At 49.2% G+C, this 17,453-nt stretch overlaps 1 protein-coding gene across 1 annotated transcript in view; it reads left to right on the top strand.

Moving 5' to 3' along the window:
• Positions 1–2,081: 2,081 nt before the first annotated feature.
• CERS3 (ceramide synthase 3) overlaps positions 2,082–17,453 on the top strand; it is an 82,974-nt gene continuing 67,602 nt past the window's right edge. The window contains exons 1-2 of the mRNA XM_036278006.1: positions 2,082–2,132; positions 9,418–9,519. The gene's annotated coding sequence lies outside the window, so the exon portion shown is untranslated. The remainder of the gene's footprint in view (positions 2,133–9,417; positions 9,520–17,453) is intronic.

The following is a 17,453-nucleotide window of genomic DNA, read 5'->3' as shown; positions in this document are numbered from 1 at the left end:
CAGCGTAGTGGGGAAACAGATGCAAAGCCAGTGAAGTTATGATAGCGGAGTAAGTGTTGTCATGTAGGTGTAAACACAGAGCAGGGAGGGCTGAGAGCTGGAGAATTGGAGGGGAGCCTGGCTTTCATCAGGCAGGGAAAGCAGAGAGCAGCCCATGGACGGGCACAGGAGCTGTCTGGGAGGCAGCAGGAAGGGGCAAAGGAGGTTCTGGAGACTTGGCTGCCGCCAGGCTGTCTCCTGTGCTAAGGAACCCTACAGGGAAAAGGCCACTCATGGAGCTATCAGCAGAGGAGAGAGACATGATAAAGGAAAAAGTGTGGCCCGGCCAGTGTGGCTCAGTGGCTGAGCATTGACCCTGCACCAAGAGGTCGCTGGTTCGATTCCTGGTCAGGGCACATGCCCAGGTTGTGGGCCCGATCCCCAGTGGGGGGCATGCAGGAGGCAGCCAGTCGATGTTCTCTCTCATCGATGTCTCCATCTCTCTCTCCCTTTCCCTTCTTCTCTCTCTAAAGTCAATACAGAAAAAAAATTTCGTAAAAAGAGAAAGGTGTTGCCCTGGCCGGTTTGGCTCAGCGGTTAGAGCATCAGCCTGCGGTCCAGAGAGACCCGGGTTCGGTTCCCGCTAAGGGCATGTACCTTGGTTGCAGTTTGTCCCCGGCCCTGGTTGGTCATGTGGGTGGCAGCCACTCGATGTGTCCCTTTCCCATCGATGTTTTTCTCTCTCTCTCTCTCTCCCTCCTACTCTATCTGAACAAAAAATGTCCTCGGGTGAGGATAAAAAAAAAAAAGAGAGAAAGGTGTTAATTAGGAAGATAACTCGGGTGGCACTTGGGGTTAAGATAGACTACACACGGGCCACGGGGTCGGGAAGACAGGGCAGTCCTGTGTGTTCTCCTGGTACGGTGTGCCGGGGGTCTGAACCACAACCCACGCATTTGGGAACCGCACGGTCAGCCCTCCTGCCAGATGAGTTTTAAAATTTACGAACCGCTTACGAGAAAAAAGAAGTCTGGGGAGAGAAAACAGACAAGGGAGACTTGAGTGAGCATGTGTTGAGTGAAGAGGCCTTCACCAGCCCCTCCTCCTTTGACCAAATTCATCAGCGAAATTTGAGAAACTGTGGCCAAAGAATTTGAAACTGGCATTTCCCCTTCCCCCGCCTCTAGTCAACTTTTCATTGGCTCCCGGCTCCTAGCTAACCCTGGAGAAAGGTGTCTTTCAGCATTTACATCAGCCAATGAGAAGGCCTTAGAAGCAGGCTCCCAGAGTAGGAGGGAGGTCTGGCTCCCCAGGGAGGGCAGGAACCAACTTGCCAAAGCCTTCTTACAGCCAGAGCCACTTTTAAGCTGTTTCATCTCCAGGCTAGAGAGAGCGGAGTGGCCCCAAGAAGGTGCACCAGCTCCAGTAACCCTTCAGGCTGGCCTTGGAAATGGACGTGTCTCAAGCAGGCAGGGACGACACCCAGGCCCTGCTGCTTGTAGGTGTGTCTTTCACTGTCCGCGATGCCGTGTCTTTGGCACAGAGAGAAACAGAATTACACGTGGCTTTTCTAAAAAGGCAAGCGGACCAGACTCTTATTTTTCTGGTGGTTATGCAGGTCAAAAGAGCTTCCATCGCTAGGGAACGGGCACATCTCTGCGGACTGGGGCTTCGCAGTTGATGAGCCCGTGGCGCGGGGGTGGCGGTGAGTAGTGGTGGCTCAGGTAGCACAAAGCCCTGCGTGGTGGTTGTCCGACCAGCTTGGCGATGGTGTGTTGTCAACAGGTTTGCTCCCTGCTGCTCAAACCCCTTCCCTTTCGATGCAAACAGCAAGGTGATTGCAGTGTGCCCCGGAAGGCAACAGTGATGAAGCAATTCATTGTGCTTCTGGGTCTGACTGAATTCCGGTTTTCTCCTCTCCAAGTGGTGAAACAGGAAGGGACATCCCACCAGGAAGAACCCGAGGTGCCATCCAGTAGCTGTGCCTCACGTCACTGACCGCCCTCGGTCAGAAATCTTGACTTGCAACTTTCGAGGGTGGGTCTCCGAAGGAATGTCAGCACTCAGACAGAGGTGAGGGTGCTGCCTCTCGGGAGAAGCAGCTGCCGGAACGCGGGGCCGGAGCAGGGGGCACTTTCTGTGGACTTTGAAAGGTAGGCACCATCCCTTTGATGTCGCTACTGGGGAACTTTCAAAACCAAGGCGGCCTTGACTGTGTGTGCGTGTGTGCGTGCGTGTGTGAGTCACAGAAAGAGAGACAAGAGGGAGCAGAAGGCTCGCTCTGGCCTGGTATTCTGCGAGAGATCAGAGAAGAGGGGTTCGAGTCCCTTTGCCTGGCCGGCCTTGCTTCAGACGTCTTTCGTAGTGGAGTGAAGCGCTCTGTCCAAACTTCCACGTCTGACCTGTGTCACTGGCTGTTCGGGGAGTTTGAACTGACTCGTTGAAGGGCTACGGAGAATTGTCCCCGGGAGTGAGGTCCCATGAGGCGGATGCTCGGCTTTGTTTATTAGGAGCCTTGACCTGCAGTGAAACACCAGGCGAGACCGCAGACCGGCAGGTGGCATGGCCAGGGTCACTCGTGACCTGTCTGAATGTCTCCGTGTGCGGCGAGACAGGACTGTCTTCCCTGGCAGCGGGGCACACTCCTCAGCTGTCTGTCTCGGGGCGACCATCTCGGTGTCATCTCTAGAAGACACTAGCTGATTCGTGCTCAAACCGCCAGCCCCGCGGGGAGAAATGAAACACAACTTTGTTTGGTTCTAACCCAAGCCCATGTTTGGCAAGGATGGTCTTTTAAGTAATTTGATTTCCTAAAAAGCCCTTACACGGAGCAACGAAAAGAAACCTTTGGGACTCACCAGATGGTGACTGTTCATTTATTCATTAATCCATGATGTTCATGTACCTTCTCTATCATGAGTGAGGGCTTGGAGTTTAAACAGCATCTTTTCATTCCTCTCCCCCTTCAAGCCTTTTTTCCCCCCAAAGTGTGTGTGTGGGGTCCACTTAAAATTTCATCGGTAGAATTCCTGGCCTAAGGGACAAATTCTTTAAGGGGAAAAGAGGCATACGTTCATATAGACAATATGCAGACTCTTCCCATCAACAATATTCCTGCCTTTTCTAAAAGCAGTCACCTTAAGTTACATACGTTGGAAGATAATTCTGGGTTCAGAATAATCTACATTTATCGAGCTCTTACTGTACATACATGCATCTTCCTATTTAATCCAGTGAGCGAAAACTCACACTGCGAAGTTTTCAGGATCTGGGGCTGAGAGAGATGCAGAGACATCGCAGGGGAGGGGGGAAGTCAGATGTCTGCTGCCTCTGTGCTCCCGGAGGTGTGTGATTGGAGGCTGCAACGTTCCCATCCTATCCAGCCCGCCCTTCTCAGAGCCCTCGTCCCGAGAAGGAGTTCCAAACCCATGATAGTATCGCTAAGTTGTATCTTGTAGCAAAAGACCAAAAGGCAGTCCACAACCTGCTTCTGTTGCGGGCATGACGGCGTGGTGTGGTGGACGGAAAGGCAGAAAGATCTAGATTTGAATCCTTGCTTCTTGCTTGCCAGTTCTGTGGCCTAGGCAAGTTGGTGCAGCTCTTCACACCTCGGCTTCTGATGGATAAGGTGATGATGGTAGTGTCCATCACACAGGGTTGCTTGCTATGAGGAACACAAGGACGAGGTGTGCAAAGCCCTCCTGCCTGACTAACTGGCGGTGGCCTCTCCCTCGTACTCACGTCTCGAGTTGTTTGCTGATGCCTTCTTATGTCATGATGTGACTGACTTTCTCTGAAAAGCACATTGTGATTCTCGAGAGCCTTCAAGGTGGAGCTGATCCCGCTTCAACACAGCCTCTGCGTCCGGGCCGTGAGCATCTTTGCTAAGAGTCCCCATGGCACAGCGCCCGAGCAAGAACATCAGATGCTTCTTGTTCAAAAGTCAGTTTCTTGTGCTAATGATTGCAGAGTTGTGCATCAGTACACACACACGCACACACACTCTCTCTCTCTCTCTCTCTCTATCTATCTATCTCTCTCTCTCTCACACACACACAGGCAGATCATCTGAGTTTTCCTGGGCCCCCAGAGTCATAGCAGAAGCGTTGCCCATGGGTAGGGTACCCATGAGAGGAGGGTCTGGCTACAAGACCTCATGGGACAGAGTATAGTGTGGCACCCACTTCCTTACCTTGGGCCCCAGGCAGGTCATCTACACTGCAGCCTTGGGCTTTCCAAGCCCCCCGCCCCCCCAATGTGACTTTAGGAATACAGGACAAAGATTAAACTAGAGATAACACACCTGTATAAAGATGGATCCGAAACCCGCGAGATTGGCTTATTTACTGGCTGAAAGCCCGGAGACAAGTTTATCAAGTAGGCCAGTTGGCATCAAGAAGGGTGTTTTGACAGTGTGTCCTTAGCTGTGAGCCCTGATGAAGCAGAGGTCGTCACAGGGACCCAGGAGAGGATCCCTGGACCTCCGGCTGGGGTCAGGGTCAGGCGCACCCTCGTCCCCCTTGCCTTGGAAACACCGGCAGCGGCCTTATGGGCCCAAATTTGCTGTTTCGTTGCCTTGGTGGACCCAGACAGTTGAAGAAATCTTTGAGTTAGGCCCAGACAGACCAAAAAGACATCCTAAAGTAGCAGGACCCGTGTCCCTAAGCTCTGTGCGAGAATCAGTGTCACCGTTTTGCGGGTCATACTGTCCATGCTGCCTTGACATTGTGTCTTGTAGCAGGGGTTTTAAACGACGCAACCTTTGCCTAAGCCAAAAATCCCGGTGAAAATAAATCAGGGCTTAGGTATGAAACCGCAAATGGCAAGTGGCTGAGGATTTAAGAATCTCTGACGTGTACAGCACCGTGCCACCCAGAATCCCCCACGGGCTTTGGTTGGCGGTGGGCACGTGTTTGATCGTGAACAGACTTCAGCGATCACTGTGTTTTTAAAAACAGCTAAGTTATTCCCAAATGTCATTGTTATCTCACCTTAAAGCCTGAGAAAACCCCTTAATAAACAGAAGATAGCTTTAGTAAGAAAAAGAATCGACTTTGGGATACATTTCATCTTTCCCGAGTATGAGAATTTACAATGTCTCAGACTGTAAGTGTCGACATGCTGCTCAAATACAGTCAAAAGGTTTGGGTTCATTTGAATGACCATCACGTCTTTATTCCCTGCCCAGCCGGCCACTGGGGAGCCCGTGGAGGGGGTCGTGCCTCGGGCTCAAGGAGAGTGAACTGCAGAGCCCGGAGGCCTAACCCGGAGCTGATGTTTGGTTTACAGAAGTTCCAGTTCAATGGAAAATTTCCTTTTTACGGTTTCCTGAATTCAATCTTCAGGAAATGCCAGGAAACTAAGATATTTCACCAAAATTTCCAAATGCCTCTGCTTAGGATTGGCGCATGCACACACACACACACACACACACACACACACACTTGTGTGCACGTGCACAATATAAAACAGAACCAGAAGATACCTACTGTTTTGCGTGGGCCACAAAGGCCGACGTGGGTTGCGCTGCCTTCGCCCACCCTGCGTCTGCGCCCGCTCAGACGTGGGGCGTGTGGCCGCCGACCCTGGAAAGGGAGAAGTGTGGGAGCCGTTCTCTCGATTTTTCCTTTAATTGAGACAGAATTGACTTATAACATTATATTCGTTTCAGATGTGACATAATGATTCGATATTTGTATACATTGTGAGATGATCACCAAATACATTTCTCAGAAAAGGGAAAATGATACAGTTCATAGCTAGAGCATATGTTCAGGTTATCTGAAGAGAGAAAATGCTACATTGAGGGGCTTAAAATTATTTTCATTTACTCTCTCCATGTTCTACAATGAAGTACTCAGTGGGAAAAAGACATCAGCCTTAAATCTCTTATTCTCTGTCAATATTGTATGCGAAAAACAAGGTCTGTTTCTTTTATTTTGATTCCTTTGCCAGACATGTGTGTTTCAGCAGATTGCCAATAAATACTTGTTGATTAGATTGGTCCTGACTCAGGCTGAACAATAAAGTAATCATGTCAAGATTGAAGCCCAAATTCCGAGAGCATACTCTTTAATAATGAGGATTACCTGAGACCACTTACTAACTAAATTGGCTTCAATTCTTCCCCTCAAATTTGTTTTCTTGTTCAACGTCTGCTTAAAACTTCATAAACTTAGACTGTGCTGATGCGGAACAAATCCCAGATCGCGCAGATTAACGATTTTCGTTGGTCGTGTTCACATCATGGGTTCATTAGCATGGTCCATGGTGGGTCAAAGCTGCAGGGTCTCCTAACGAGCTCCTTCTGCTGCACCGGCTCATTAGCTGGGCCTCGCTCTCCCTGACTGGTTCCGGCGCAGACCCACTTTCTGGGATCTCTGGCCCCCCTCCAGCTGCAGACAAGCAGAACTTCAGTGTTTCTGGACGGTGACTGTAAAATAACACGCAACTTGAATCTTCCTAAGTAATTGTTTCACTGATTACACTGGTTTTCAAACTTTTTTTTTGCCTATCACTGATGGTAAGAAATACTTTTTAGATCCCAGCTTTGAATACACACACACACACACACACTAACTGAAAAAAAAAAGTTTCACAAAACGATACTTGGCACATATTGATGTTTTCTCTTCTATTCCATTCCACTCTAAAAATCTCTGGTCATGACTGATGAATTGATTTTGTGACCCATTAATAGTGGTTCTCAATACTGGCTGGAAGTAAGAATCAATAGGGAACTTGATTTTATTTTATTTTTTTTATCCTCACCCGAGGACATTTTTCCATTTTTTGTTCAGATAGAGTGGGAGGGAGAGAGAGGAAGAGAGAGAGAGAGAGAGAGAGAGAAAGAGAGAGAGAGAGAGAGAGAGAGACATTGATGTGAAAGGGACACATTGAGTGGTTGCCACCCGCACCACCCAACCAGGGCCGGGGACAAACTGCAACCGAGGTACGTGCCCTTAGCGGGAACCAAACCCGGGTCTCTCTGGACCGAAGGGCGATTCTTTAACTGCTGAGCCAAACTGGCCAGGGCCCAATAGGAAACTTTAAAAATATACTAAAGCCAGGCCCTGGCCCAGTAGCTCAGTTGGTTAGAGTATTGTCCCAATACACCAAGGTTGCAGATTCAATTCCTGGGCCAGGCACAAACAAGCAACCAATGAATGCATAAATAAGTGGAACAACAAATCCATGTGTGTGTCTCTCTCTCTTTCTCTGTTGTCTCTTCCTCTCTCTCCTTCTCTCTGTGTGTGCCTCTTCCTCTCTCTCCTTCTCTCTCTCTCTCAAATCAATAATAACAATAATAAAAGAAATATGAAAGCCAAAGGCACACTAGATGATCAGAATGAACTAGAGATTCCAGAAATAAACCTCCACATATTTGGGCCCTTGAGTTATGACATTATTAATACTATGAGGCAAGGATGGCCATTTGACTGTCCACATGGAAGGTAAAAGAATCCTGATACTAATCTCAAAATGTGTACAGCTCTAGATGTGAATGTGTGTGCCCGGGAAGACAACATAGCTTCTGGACCTGCTCCAGCCAGTGGCAGCTGCTGGCTCCGTGTGGCTCTCGGGTCCCCGGGTGCGGCTGGCCCAGCAGAGACTCCAAGTGTGAAACGCACAGCAGGTCTGAGAAACTTACTTGCAGAAAAATAATCCAGAATATCTCATGAATCATTTTTACGCTGATCACATGTTAAAATGGTATTTTAGATATATTGGGTTCAATAAAATATATCATCAAATTAACTTCAGTTTCTTTCTCCTTTTAAAAATGTGGCTACTAGAAAGTGTTAAAGTCACATAGTTGGCTTCCACAATTTTTCTGTTGTACTGTGTCATTGTGGATGACAAAATAGAACATATTAATAACCTCAGGGTAGGCAGTGATTTCTTAAACAGGGCATAAAATGTACTAATACAGTGAAAAAGTATCTATAAATTGGACTATATTAAAACTAGGAATTTCTTTCCATCAAAGCATACCAATAAAAGAGCAAAAGACAAATTGCAGAGGGGTGAGGAGACATTTGCCATATAAGTAATCAACCAGGCTCTGGCCGGTTTGGCTCAGCGGTTGGAGCATCGTCCTGCGGTCCTGAGAGACCCGGGTTCGGTTCCCGCTAAGGGCATGTACCTCGGTTGCAGTTTGTCCCCGGCCCTGGTCGGTCGTGCGGGTGGCAGCCACTCGATGTGTCCCTTTCACATCGATGTTTCTCTCTCTCTCTCTCTCTGTTCCTCTCTCTCCTCCCCCACTCTACCTGAACAAAAAATGGAAAAATGTCCTCGGGTGAGGATAAAAAAAAAGTAATCAACCAGGATTAATATGGAAAACAAATGAACAAGTCCGTGCAATAAAAAAACGACCAAGAGATTTGAACAGCCACTTCACAGAAGCATATCCGAACAGCCAGGAAACACGGAGCATGCTCCGTGCACCCTGCACACGTGCCGGAGAGGCTCAACTTTAAAGACAGACCACAGACATGCTGGTGAAGGCGTGGAGCCGCTGGGGCTCTCGTACACAGATGGACGAGTAGAAACTGGGACCACGTCTTTGGGAAACAGTCCAACAGCGTCTGTTACACCTGAGTATATGTATACCTCCGAGCTAGCGTTTCCACTTCTCGGTATATGCCCCACAGAAATGCACGCGTGTGTTTACCAAAAGGCGCGTTCAAGAATGTTCACAGAGAGCAGCATGATTTGTGATAAGCCCCAAACTCAGAACAGGCCGCGTTTCTGTCCGTCACAGGGTGGGAAGAGGGTAGTGGACCACGGGATGCCAAGCACCAGTGTAAACGAGTCAGCTCCTGTTCCGTGCATCTGCCTGGGTGCTCCTCGGTCGTCAATGCTGACATAATGCAGATGCGAAGGAACGCGTTGGGTATGCTTCCGTTTACATGAAGTCCAAGAGCAGGCAGCACTGATCCACGGCGTTGGGAGTAAGGATGGGATTGTTGGGGAAGGGGAGGGTCTTGGGTGCTGATAACATTCTTTTTTCTTTTAATCCTCTGCCTGTACTGCCAAATCTTCTGATTATTCGGGTGAAGTTGCAAATCTGGATTTTTATGTGAAAACCTCTGAATTTCACTTTTTAAATATATTTTTACTGTTGACACTATTTACCGATGTCCCCTCTTTCCCTCATCTTGGCCCAGCTTCTCCCAGCCCCCCGCCCCTGGCCTTCACCACACTGTTGTCTGTGACCATGGGCTATGCGTGTATGTACTTTGAATTTTAAGTGCTGGCTCGCGTTGTTTTAGAACACTGTGCAGGTCAGACAAAACGGATTGGTTGGCCCAATTCGATCGGCACCGAGTTCTACCACTGGTTCATAACTCTGACTTAAAGTTTTATAGTTAGAAGGAAACCTATGGGTATGATTGTATAGTCTACTAATTACTTTCCCCTTTTCTGCTTCTGCAGGGATGTTGTGAAAGGAAACGCAACGCCTTAATATATACACACACAGACAAATATACACAGCATACCTGAGCTCGTTGCAGTGAGCTATCATATACACGCAAGGTAATTATCATTATTTACGTTTTATTTGACCGCTATTGTGTTTTCTTAACTGTAATCTTGGAAAATTACATCTGTAACTCAAAAGCTGAGCATATGGTATTGTTTTTCATGTTCTGGGGAGCAGTGGTTTTGGGGCCAGGCAAGTACCATGTTGTTACTGTCTGTGAAATACTATACATTTCTCTCCTCTTTTTTTTTAATGAAAGGGGATGTGTTACGGAAGGCGTCACCAGGTGGTAAAGAGCCTCTCAATCGTAGGTGATTCAATGAGTTCACACTTGTGGAAGAAAGTTTATACATTGTGATCTATTTTATAACCGCTAGTCATCACTTTAATCCTCTCGTTGTTTTGTGATGCGCTGTGAAGACAGAGTGTTGCTATTCTCAGTTTGCCGCAGCACAACCAAATGTCAAGGCCCCGGTCATCTGAATCACATCCGAATCACACTTACACTTGCTCCGGCACCAGTGGTCTGCTTACACGGACGGGGGGCTTTGCCCACGTCCCCACCCTCCGGTGTAACCAATCGCTCACGGGTCCGCAGAGAATGCAGAAGGGGTTTGTGACCCCGGCATGCCACCACCCCCTCTTAGCCTATGCTTCTCTGCACCTTCTTACCAGAAGCTTTGCAGCTGCACCCCGCCCCCCCCCCCATCTGCTTCCCAGTTGGGGGAGAGTAAACGTGAGAGGCGAGGAGGACTAGGAAGCACCGGTGAGCCGGAGTAAAGACCTGCTCCCTGCTGACTCAGGAGGCGCTTTCTCGGGGAAGGAGGTTCAGTGGGACCCCCAGGAGTTCCAGGAGGGTTTCTGTCCCGGCTGAGCTGCCAGTCTCTGTCGTGGCTGCTCGGCCAGAACAGATCTCCCGGCTCCCAGAAGTCCGGGGACTTCTAGGGCCGCAGACAACTCTGAGCCCGTGGACAGGCTCACCCTGACACCGGCGGGGCCCAGGGCAAGATCCCATGTGGAGGCACATGACCCTCAGCCTGTCCCTCCCCCAGCCCCAGCCCTGTCCTGCTTGGCTGTGAGCCCAGTGCCGTGTATACAGACACCTCTGTGTATGTGATCAAGCATGGGTCCCCCCTCCCGCTCTCCAGCTGTCCCCTTCTGGCCATCCCTAGGCCTGCGAGTACACTGTGCTATTGCTTTTAGGAGGACGGACCTGGGGAAGCATCCATGCTGGCCTTGGATGTGGGCTCAGAGCTGCTTGGGCAGGGAATTCTGGGTTCCTAGGACCCCTAGCAAGTCTGGAAAGGGGGCATGTCCCCTTGGGCCCGTGGGAAAGAGATGTGGGGCTCCTCTTGGGCAAGGTTAGTGCCCTTGGCACATCGTTGGTACTTAATGGTCATGACTCATGCATGACGGAGTGACAGAGGCCGAGCAGTTTCAGAATTGCTGTGGAATATCAAGTGTGACTCCTCTTGTATGCCACGCCCCACGAACATCCCCGAACAGCAGGCAAAGCTCGAAGCTGCTTCGATTTCGTAAGGTGGGAGGTGACATCCCCGACCTCGTAAACCAGCAGGAGGACCAATTTACTGAGAAACGTCTTCACGCGACAGGGAGGAAAAGTAATTCAGGCTCTCCCACCCCCTGAACAAAAGGACTTCACTGAGGTTCAGATAGGGGTCCCTGGCGTCTTCGGAGAGATGCATAGGTTTAGAGTAGTGTCTCTCTCATGTCTGTTTCACACACTCTACTTGGGATGTTTCGAATTGAAGGTCATCCGATCCTTTCATTCACTTTCTTTCAGCTCATTCCTTTCTTTCAGATCAACCTTAAGGCATTTCTGTTCAAATGTCACTGCCCCAACGACACAGAGGAATGTGAATTCCCTCAGCCAGCGCCCGTAGAGCCGCCACCGGCCCGCGGGTCGGCTCAGCTCCCGTCCCGCCACTGTCCTCCAGGTTTAGTGCTGCCTCACTAAATTCAGTCGTCATCCATAGTAACTTTTTCCAACTTTATATTTTTGGCAGGAAAAAAAATTGAGAAAATATCCAATAAGCCTGGGTATAAAGGAGAAGAAATTTTAGAAACGAGGCTTAGGAACTTTATAGACCCCAAGTCAGAGCCAGTGGAGGGGTTAGGGGGGGTCACCTCGGCTCATGCTCCACCTTCCTCCCCAGGGAAGAGGAGGCTGGAAGTCTGTCAGTGCCCTGAGCTCGCTGCGTGTCGGACGGTATTTCTCCTGTTCGTAGCAGCTGCTGTGCACCAGCAGCAGCAACCAGAGGGACCGAAATGAAATCCCCAGATGCACATGTTAGAAACTTACGGATGCCCCTTTGGCAACAATGTATGTTTGAAAGCCTGGAAACCTAGGGACATTTTCATTCATTCATTCATTCATTCATTCATTCATGTTACATTTTTATACAATATACTCAAGAGATTTTTTTTTCCCCTTCCAAACACTTTTTGCACACAAAATACCTCTAAATTGAAAGCCATAGATTTAATCATTAATGAAAAAAAAAAAAAAGTACCATGCGTAAATGAAACATTTTCTCTATGTTACAGACTTTATAGATAGCCTGTATCTCTCTCTGTCTCTGTCTCTCCTCCATCTACTTAAAAAAAAAACCTGGCCTTATACTTTGCTTTTCCTCTAAGGGGCTTCTTGCATTAGAGACTGGACGGGAGTGACCAGTTCTTCTCAGTTTTGAGATTTTTCATGGGCTATTTTCTCTTGGTGAATAAAAATACTAAGGGCTGGTGTCTGTGGACAGGGGACAGCTGCCCTGGCCACGGAAGGGAGAAAACAGTGCGGAGCAGGAGGCGCCCCGTCCCCCGCCCATCCTGATGGTTCTTGCCGGAGGGAAATCTGGCCTTTTATTGTTGTGACTTTGTTTATGACGTCAGAGTCAAAGAAGGGAGCCATGGAAAACAGTCCGTTGATAGGATTTCCTGCCTTCTTGACCATTTCCCTGCCCTCTGCTGGAGGCTCTCAGCCCCACTGCACCCCACCTTCATCTGAATATTAGTGGAGTCGTCATCTCGTTCTTTTCCAAGGGGTGCATCATTCTGTGGGGGCAGCGGGCTGAACCACAGGAAACCCTGCCTTTAAACATTACGTAACCATGTATTTTAAAATGTTAAAATATTAAAATTGGGGACTTGCTTCATCAGTGTGCCTTAGTAACCCCAAGACCTTCCCTAAGACTAAGTCATCCTCCTCCAGCTGTGATTCCTTCTGATCAAGGCGTGGCCCCACGCCCTCCTGTGGTCCTCACTCAGAAGGCTTCCCTTGGTGACACTGCCCAAGACGGGCCCTACCGTGGGAGGGATGCTTCTGTCCCTGAGGAAATGAGTTCCCTAGCCAGTGACACTCGTTCTTCAGAGAAGCCACTTGCCTCACCAGCACTGGGTCTGGGTCACCTCAGCACTGCGCAGGGCATCGTAGGGAATCGTGGGTGGTCACTGGCTTGACGTTCTTTAACCCTGGCCGAGGCTTTGCAGAAATAAAAATTATGACACCTATTTTACCGATGAGGCAGTCAACGCTTGGAAGTCACTGCTCTCATGAAGTCCTGTAGCTGGACGGGAGTGAAGGTGGGCATTCGGATTCCCAAGCCTTAATTCTTGCTAAGCCCACAGGCCCTGCGTTCCCACGGGTCCTGTCCTGGGACCTCTACCCCAGTGAGTTGTGCGGGGAGGGCTGGGTCCTCGCCTCAGGTGGGTCTCATTGTTGGAAAAGTTGGCATTAGAGGATACGGTGCCAGGTCTTCAGGACTTGTCCTAGGTGTTCTGCTCAGCACAGTGGGTGCCTATTATGTGGGTCCCTGGACTGTGGGAAACCCATGAAACCAGCAGCAGGCGATATGGAGACCTTGGGGAATTGGGGGGTCTGTGAGACGTGTTCCCTGACTGTCTCTTGAGGAGTCTTTTTAAACTCAGTGCTTACTCTTATTATGTAGAGCAGCCTGATCTGGAATCCTTGCCCATACCCACAAGGCTAGGATAGTAAGCCACTATGACTACTCAACAAACACTGACCCAGCATTTCACTGTGCGCAGGTGTTGTCACACACCTGCGGCAGGTTTCTGCAACAGGTGAGCCCATGCAGGTTTGGAAAGACTGGGTTGCCCAAGACCACTTAGCTGTGACCCCAGGGCTGGCCTGCAAACCCGCGCCTTCCGACACCAGAACCACAGTGGTTCTTTCTCCTGGGTCTCAGCTGTTGGACAGACAGCTGCCTGAGCTGCTTGGTGTGTGAAGTACTGTGCTGCTTGGTGGTGGTGGTTGTTTTCATTTTTTATTGAATTCACCAACTATGGGTTTGCAGTTTGCATGGCGGTCTTCCTGGCCCGTTTACCTGGGGCTGAGTGACAGGAAAGCCCCGCTGCACAGTCCGGGGTACACGGATCCTGGAGTCTCAGATGGAGCGCTGGAGACAGGCTCAGCCCCACCCCCACCGGGCCCTCTGGGAGTCGCTGGCAGCTGGGCTGCCAGCTGCTTGCTTTGCATTCGTTACTCACTTGTGACTGAGACTAGTAGCACAGCGACTGGCCAGGCCAGATGCGTGTGACTCACCAGACAGGAAGAGAGCTGCACGCACGGAACGCAGCAGAACAGAATATTCAGTAGCAGATGGGAGGAGGAGCTGCTGCTGCGATGCTCGCTGGGCTAGATTCTCTCGGCCTTGAGATACCATCGCCTAGTCACCCGGCTCTTAGTCTACGCTCCAGACCTCTCAAGTTAACCCGAACCACCGCACTTAACTGTGGGGAAGGGAATTCCGCCTTCGAAAGCAGGACTAGTCATTATCAATCCTGTGTAGCTTTCTCATGGATTCCCTCCCAGTGGTCTTGGGCTCCTGTCTTCTGAACCCGAGGATTTGCATTCTCCTAAGATGTGTCTGTGCTCAGCTTTGTGTCACAGCCTTCTGGTCTCAGTCATACCTGCTCCTCTGCAAGTTCTGATCCGTGTTCTCAGCCCAAGTGAACTTCCAGTCACTTGCCTCTCTCTTGGTCCCCAGCTGGGCTCCGGCAATCCCTGTCAGAGAACGCCCAGGGCAGGGATGAGCCAGAGCCTCCGGACAGGCAGAGAGGCACCCCGAGGGATTGCACTTCGGTGAATCCTGCCTCCTTCCACCGCATCTTCTGTCTTCTCTTTACACCTCCAGAGTCTAAAGCCAGTTCACACGTAGATCTCAAGAGCCTGTCTTCCTGTGGACTAAGGAAGCTTATTTTTTATTTTCTTTGAAACTGCTAGAGTACAAACACTCCTCTGGTTAGCTGTATGTGAGTAAAAAGGCTGTGATAAGTTACCTGTAGGTAGCAGACTTGCCTCACTTCAAACCAGCTATTAGCTTTAGTATGTGCAACATTTACTTTAAAAAATATAGCCTCTTGAAAAACATATTAATGTGAAATATGTCACCTTAATAATACCTTTCAGACAGGGAAAAGAATAATTTAAAATTGAAAATACCCAGAGTTTTATCATTTTAGCATATGAATTTTTTTAATGCTTTCTTCTAGTTTTTATCTTCATATACATGTACATACATACATACATATATGTGTATAAAATAGTATACTACACTGAGGTCACATACCATCACTTATTATACTATAGATATAATTTTGAATTTTAGTTTTATTTTTAGCATGTCATAAACACTTCCCATGTTGATTAGTTCAATGATTTTTAGCTTCAGCCAACTATTAGTACATAGTGTTAACATTTCAAAATGTAATTAAACATTTCAGATTTTAAAAACCATTATTACTAACACTGAAGTATTATTTATTACCTATAGTATTAAAAAATTTTTTGTCCAATTTTACATGCATTTCTAGGTAGGCTTGGACATCTTAGTGACTCCTAAAATGTATTTATTATCCAGTTCCAAAAGGGTAGTCTTGCTACCACCAGTAACATATGAATATAAAGATTTCACATTTGTATGTGAATAGTATATATGATATATTTATGTCATAGTTAGCCCTGAATATTATTTTTAAATAACTTCTAATTTAATAGGTGTCAATTAGAGACATTTGGAACCCGAAAGTTCATTTAGTTACTTGGTTTTTCTTTTTTGTTAATCCTCACCCGAGGATATTTTTTCCAATTGATATAATTTTTTAGAGAAAGTGAAACAGAGGGGAGGGGGAACAGAAAGAAACATCGATGTGAGAGAGACATATCCCACATGACCCCGACCGGGGCTGGGGATCAAACCTGCAACCCAGATGTGTCCTTGACCGGGAATTGAACCTGAGACCCTTTGGTCTGTGGGCCGACACTCTAACCGCCAAGCCAAACCTGCCAGGACGTTTAGTTACTCTCTTTATAAGGGCAGCATGATATTTAATAGCTTGACTCCAATTTATCATTTAACCAGCATGTAATGAAGTGATTTGCAAATATTTACCCAGTTTATCATTGAGTAACCCCATCGGGGAGGTGCGGTTATAACCTGTTTTGTAGATGTGGGAACTGATGTGAAGTTAGCTGTCCAAGGGCACATAGCTGGGCTTTAGACCAGGCCGTCTGGCTCCAGAGTCTGTGCTATTCTGCCTCCTCTCAGATCGCTGAGCACTTCCTGTTTGTGCCAACTCACCACGTGCCAACGTAGGAACACCACTGTGAGCGAAACAAGTGCGCTCCCTGCCCACTTGCATCTTGAAGTCTAGGGATCTCGAATCACACAGTTCATACGTGTTACCAAGACAAGCTGACGGAGCACCTGGGGAGGGATGGCAGCATCCAACAGGAGAAGCTGATTTAGCTGTGGGCTCCGTGGGGGAGGGGGCCTTGCTGATGCTCTTAGGGACCCTCACATTGAGGCTTGAAGGACAAGGAGGACGAGGGGCGAAGCAGGTGGTAAGGGCATTCTAGGCAGGAGGAATAGTCTATGCACCTGTCCTGCGGCTGGACGGAACCGTGCCCTTGGCTCTCAAGGGTCAATACACCTGGCTGTCGGGATCATGACGTGAGGGGAGAAGGGGCACAGGTGAGCCTGGAGAGGTGGCTGGGTCCCGTCATCCGAGGCCGCGCGACAGGCTGCTCAGTGCTGGGACAGTGTGCAGGGCAGCCGCCTCCCCATGTGGGAGAGGCGTCGGAGGGCAGCCTCTGCAGGGCCCTCCCCACGGGGTTTCTTCTGCACACAGCAGCCCACTCTGCTGCTCCAGGAGCAAAGTCACTGGCTCAGTGTTTGCATTAGGCAGGGGCTGTTGAAGTCGGAGTCGGAGATCAAGGCATTCCGTGACATTCTGTCACAGAGCCAACAGAAACACGGCCTGAGGAGAACAGTGCCAGGGGACAGCCTGGGCTCGGAGGAGAACTTGACCATATAGATGCCAAGCGCCTAGCTGGCATTTTAAGGGTTTATTAGTTTTTCTGGGGAAAAAAAATATGCCAATTCCGTTTGCGAGCAGTACAAAGCATCGCCCTAGTAGGAAGTGGTGGCTGGCTCGTGGGGACAGCCTCAGCTTTGAACCAGGGGAGCGAAAGGGCAGAGCGGGCCGTCCTGGTGTCTCAGGCATTATTCATCCGTGAGCCAACGCTGCACCCAGCATTGCAAAGGGGGAAGGAGAAGGCTCTCCTTGGAATCAGAATCTCAGCAGCCTTTCTGACGTGCTCAGATGAACTTCAGCTCTTGTTAATTAGTATTCGAATACGCACATAAAGATGGTTGGACCTGTCCATCAAGGCAGTGGGGTCCAATCAGGATCGGAGTAGCAAAGCGTTGGTAGGAGGAGCTCCAAGGAGTGCAGGGATCACAGCTCCAGGAAGCAGTTAGGGCTGGCCGAGCACCCAAGGAGGAGCCCCCCACCCCCAGGCTGGCGTGCAGGTCCAGATGGAGAGGGACAGGGGAGCTACTGTGGTACCCACAGAACTGCTGGAAAGCAGCCCTCTGGGGTTTGCAGGAGACCTGCCGTCTCGGGGGCTGGGGAGAGCAGTTCACTGGGAAGTGTCTCACGGGAG

Source organism: Molossus molossus, unplaced genomic scaffold (assembly GCF_014108415.1).
Source record: "Molossus molossus isolate mMolMol1 unplaced genomic scaffold, mMolMol1.p scaffold_m16_p_24, whole genome shotgun sequence".
In the NCBI taxonomy this organism is placed as follows: domain Eukaryota; kingdom Metazoa; phylum Chordata; class Mammalia; order Chiroptera; family Molossidae; genus Molossus; species Molossus molossus.
The sequence above is the reverse complement of the archived record's forward strand: the minus strand, read 5'-3'. Positions and strand labels throughout refer to the sequence as shown.